This window comes from Psammomys obesus, unplaced genomic scaffold, assembly GCF_907164565.1.
Source record: "Psammomys obesus unplaced genomic scaffold, mPsaObe1.curated_primary_1811, whole genome shotgun sequence".
Taxonomy (NCBI): Eukaryota; Metazoa; Chordata; class Mammalia; order Rodentia; family Muridae; genus Psammomys; species Psammomys obesus.
This window is the reverse complement of record NW_026587032.1, coordinates 579,658-584,493: the sequence shown is the minus strand read 5'-3', so window position 1 is coordinate 584,493 and position 4,836 is coordinate 579,658. Positions and strand designations below refer to the sequence as shown.

Here is a 4,836-nt window from a genome sequence, read left to right as displayed (position 1 = left end):
TGCCAACTCATGTGCCAGCCCATGTGCCAGCCCTTGGGTCTGACTGGCAGAGCCTGTCCTGTGCCCTTCTCTGTGATAAGTGACAGGACACAGCACTTCTGGTCTCCCAGGAAGAAGGCTGTGATTCTGAGCGACCAAAAGGAAAACGAAGGAACAAACCAAACCTCAGTGCTGAGGTGGCCTGAAAGGTATAGTGCTGTACACGCCTGCAGACAACTCACTTCCTCGAAGCAAGTATTTCTGCAGTACCAGAGGGGCTGGAGCTGTGGTCCCTTGCCCTCGAGACACGGTGCACTCAGAGGCCAGGCAGTTGACTCTGAGGGAGTCTGGGAACCCAGATTACATGGTAATAACAGGATATTAGGTCCTAGAGGGGTGAGCCAAAGGCGGGGGCTGCTGAGGAAACGCCCCACTTCCTTGTTGTCCAGCAGCAGCACCTGGATGCCTTAACCCAGAGCCAGACCAGAGGACTCCGTTCCGTCCACCTGTCCCCTACTGATGGCGCAGTTTCCCTGCTCCGTCTCCAATCCCCCTTTTAAGAAAGATTCCTTTTCACTCCTTTTTAATTGTGTGTGTAGGTGTACGCATGACAGCAGGTACCCACGGAGGAGTTACGGGTGGTTGTGAGCTGCTGGGCCCTGAACTCGGGACCTCTGCCAGGGTTCACGCCCTCTCTAGTCAATCCCCAGCAGCCCGCTCTTTACCTGGGCAGCTATTACACCCCTGGCTTCCAGCTCCGGTGCCTCAGGTGGGGTTAACTCCCTGGCATGAGAGTCACACCTGAGCCATGGTTCGCCCGGCGGAGCTGGATCTCACCTACGGACAGAGCTATGGGGCATCTTACCGGTCTCGGCTCACCCTACCCCACAGGCAGAGCCGTGCAGCGCCTTCTTCAGAGTGCAAAACGGCCGAGCGCTTTGTGCTTGGCGCAGAGCTCCACAGTGTCTTCCGGATGGTGCAGGGTCTGTTACGGTCAATTCGGGGTTTCGGGACACCTTCTGAGCTGCGCAGAGCTGCACCGTGGCTGGTTTGAAGACGTCCGTGATCCCAGGCCAAACCGGTCAGTCCACACGGAGCCAATCGTGATGTTCTCCGCTCACCTGGGCACGTCGGCCAGCTGTGCTGCTGGCTACCACAGCGTCTAAGAGAGGAGAGACGGCTCAGCAGGTCACAGCACTAGCCACACCAGACCCGCCACACCAGACCGGCCACCAACCTGGAGCTCGGACCCAGAGGAGGTTAGCGCAAATGTGAGGCTGGCCTGGTCTAGCCAAACCCTGTCGAAAACAAACAAGAAGGACAGCCATCACCAAAAAATAAACCGTTTAGAGCTGGGGAGCTGGCTCAGTTGGTAAGGTGCTTGCCAGCTTGAGGCCCTGATCCCAGATCCCTAGCATCCACGGAAAAGCTGGGTGAGGTGGTACCCGTTTGTCCTCCAGCACTGAGATGGGAATAGGTGGGTCCTGGAGCTCAGGATAGGTGGGTCAGCCCAGCTGACCCAATGAGCCCCAGGTTCGACAAAAAGAAAAACACCGTCTCAAAAAGCGATCGAGGAGGGCAGAGAAACCTGCCACCAAGCCTGATGCTTGAGTTTGATTCCCAGTGAAGGTAAGGGAGAGAACCAACTCCCTCACCTGTCCCCTGACCCGATGCATGCCATTGCACAACCCTCCCCTCCCCCATAGTGTCACACACCTGTGATCCCAGCACCCAGGGAGGCAGAGGCAGGTGGATCTCTCTGAGTTCGAGACCAGCTTGGCCTACAAAAATGAGTCCAGGACAGTCAAGGCTACACAGAGAAACCCTGTCTTGAAAAACTAATAATAATAATAATAATAAAGAGGTGGAAAGTAATTGAGGAAGATAGTTGACATCAACCTGGTCTTCATGTGCACATAAACTCAAACATACCACACACAAAAAATAAGTTAATTAATAAAATTGATACCTATTTAGTAGTTATGGGTGTATGTATGTGCGTAAATGTGTATGCCCAGGTCAGAAGACAACAAGGGAAATCAGTTCTCTGCTTCCATCGTGTGGGTTCAGGGGAACAATTTCAGATTATCAGGTTTGTCAGCAAGGGCTTTTACATTGTGTGTGTGTGTGTGTGTGTTTAATAGGATGCTCAGCCAAGCTGCCTATATAGAGTTGAGAAAACTAACCTAGTTCTATTTTAACGTCTATTAGAAAACTCTTCCTGGTGCCTGGAATGGGCTCATGGCTCAACCCTGTAACCTCAGCACTAACGTGGCCGAGGCAGGATGACTTGAGGACAACCTAAGTTGCATAGCGAGAATCTCCCAAGATTCCGTCTGGGTGTGGAGAAGGAGAAGAAAAGAAGGAGAGGAAGAGGAGGAGGAAAGAAACGCCAAGGGCGGGGCTGCCAAGTCTCATGAGTCTGCTTAGTTCTGTCTCCAGGACCCACACTGAGGAGAGAGGGAACCCACCCCCACAAGTTGTCCTCAACCTCCAGACACAACAAGCGTGTACACACACCCATGCACACACGCACGCACACTCACTCACACACACACAATAAGAAACATAATAAATGAATTTTAAAGGAGGCGGGGCTGAGAGTGTAACTCAGTGTAGAGGGATTACCTAGCGTGTGCAAAGCCCTGGATTCAGTTTCCAGTATCAATTCCCCACACACAAAGACCATATACACACTCACACACACACACACACCGAACATATACATACAGAAACTCTCACACACACACACATACACAAACACATACACACCACACAAACATACACCACACAGACACACACCAGACACACACCACACAGACACACACCACACAAACACACACCAAACACATACACACCACACAGACACACACCACACAGACACACACCATACAAACACATACACATATACACACCACACACAGGCATGCACACACACTCACACACACATACACCACACTCCTAGAATCATGGTGCTACTTGGCCCAAGTCTCACTAAAGTCAGGCTGCGTGCAGGCAGCAGGCAGTAATAACCGAAGCTGCCCCACGGGCTAGGACAGAGGATCACTTGAGTCCAGGAGGTAGAAGCCAGAAGCTCGGCACAGCACATCTGCAAACAGACCAGCAAACAAAGGAAAAAGTAAAAAGACCCCATAGGGCTGGAGAGATGACTCACCGGGCGGGAGCACTGGCTGCTCTTCCAGAGGGCTGGGGTTCAATCCTAAGTGCTCACACGGCAGCTCACAAGTGTCTGTAACTGCAGTCCCAGGGGACCTGACATTCGCTTCTGGCCTCCACAGGTACCAAGCATGCACATGGCGCATTCACATACCCGCAGACAAAATACCCACGCACCTAAAATTAATAATTAACTAACTGAAAAGAAACTTGGGTAGTCTCCAGCGGGACCAGCCCCTCTCACCAATGGTCCAGAACCTAAAGAGATCAAGGCAGGCCGCTGACCTCTGTCACTGTCCCCAGAACAGTACCATGGTGCCAGCCTTCGAGCCCAGCCCCTCACCCTGAGAGATGACTCCACCTAAACCTTTAGAGAATCCTTTCTCGAGCAATATTCCCTAGCCCCTAGCCAGGAGCAGTGGCACACACCTTTAGTCCCAGCGCTCGGGAGGCAGAGGCAAGTGGATCTCTGTGAGTTCCAGGACAGCCAGAGCTACATAGTGAGGTCCTTGTCTTGAAAAAAATTAATAATAATAATAATAATAATAATAATAATAATAATAATTCCCTCAAAACAAATAAAGTGATTTGGGATAGGTAGGGAAGCCCCTTTTCTCCTGACAGCATTATGTGACAGCATTAAGGTGCCTGATCCTATATGTGCTCACCCACAGTCAAAAAACTACACTTCCAGGGAGAGCCTAGCCTAAATGTCCTGACTCCATCCATGTCCTGATCTCGGCCGGCCCTCCATGCCACCTGAGTGGGCTCAGTGGCCTCCCCTCCAGGACTAAGGTCTTCGAGATTATTTGCTTGAGGTTCCTGGCACCCAGTAGACCTGAGCTCTAGAGTTTATTTAGCTTAGGGTCAGCCCACTCCCATCTCATAGGGCATCATCTTGGAGCCCTGTTTGGGAGTTGGCATATACAGGTTTTTCCCTTAGGCAGGCCTGACTACCCCCTTACCATCACAGAGCAGATACCTTTGGCTCCATAGTCACGGCAACAGGAAAAAGGACAGGTGACTGCTGTTTCTGGACCCCAGAGGAGAGGGGGATTCCTCCCACCAATCTCTCTGCCTCTTAGCTGTGCTTGATCTTGGGGAGGTGCTAGAGTATATAGGAAGTACACAGGGTATATAGGAAGTATATAGGAAATAGAAAGTTACCTGAAGACAGATGCAGCTTTGTGAAGCCAGGATGGACTTTTCATGACTGTTTTTGAGTCGTCCAACCCCTCACCCAGGCACCTATACATAAGCGCAATAAACCCATTGATTCACTGATTCGGGCTCCAGTGAACCAGATTATTTGGTTTGTGGGTGGTGCCCTATCTAAGACTGCGGTTCACGTCTTCAGAGGAGAGAGAGGTCGCATGACGCTTTGGCAAGTGTTCGCCAAAAATAAAAAGCCGAAAAGGGTGGGACTGATCGTGGTGGCGAACACCTTTAATCCCAGCACTTGGGAGGCAGAGGCAGGCGGATCTCTGTGAGTTCGAGGCCAGCCTGGTCTACAGAGTGAGTCCCAGGAGAGCCAGAGCTACATAGTGAGACCCTGTTTCAATAAACAAACAAACAAACAAACAAATATGTGATTTGTGGCTGTAGTTGCCTAGCGTGCACACGGCTTTGGGTTAGATTCCCACCATTGAATAAACGGGGATGGTGGCCATAAAAAGCTAG

General features: G+C 51.3%; 1 long non-coding RNA gene across 3 annotated transcripts in view; it reads right to left on the bottom strand.

Annotated features, from left to right (window-relative positions):
- LOC129673160 (uncharacterized) overlaps positions 1-3,309 on the bottom strand; it is a 53,378-nt gene extending 50,069 nt beyond the window's left edge. For all 3 annotated transcript variants that reach the window (XR_008719622.1, XR_008719621.1, XR_008719623.1), the window contains exons 1-2: positions 3,155-3,309; positions 845-1,141 (exon numbers count right to left, since the gene is read on the bottom strand). This is a non-coding gene — a long non-coding RNA (uncharacterized LOC129673160). The remainder of the gene's footprint in view (positions 1-844; positions 1,142-3,154) is intronic.
- Between the last annotated feature and the right edge of the window lie 1,527 nt (positions 3,310-4,836).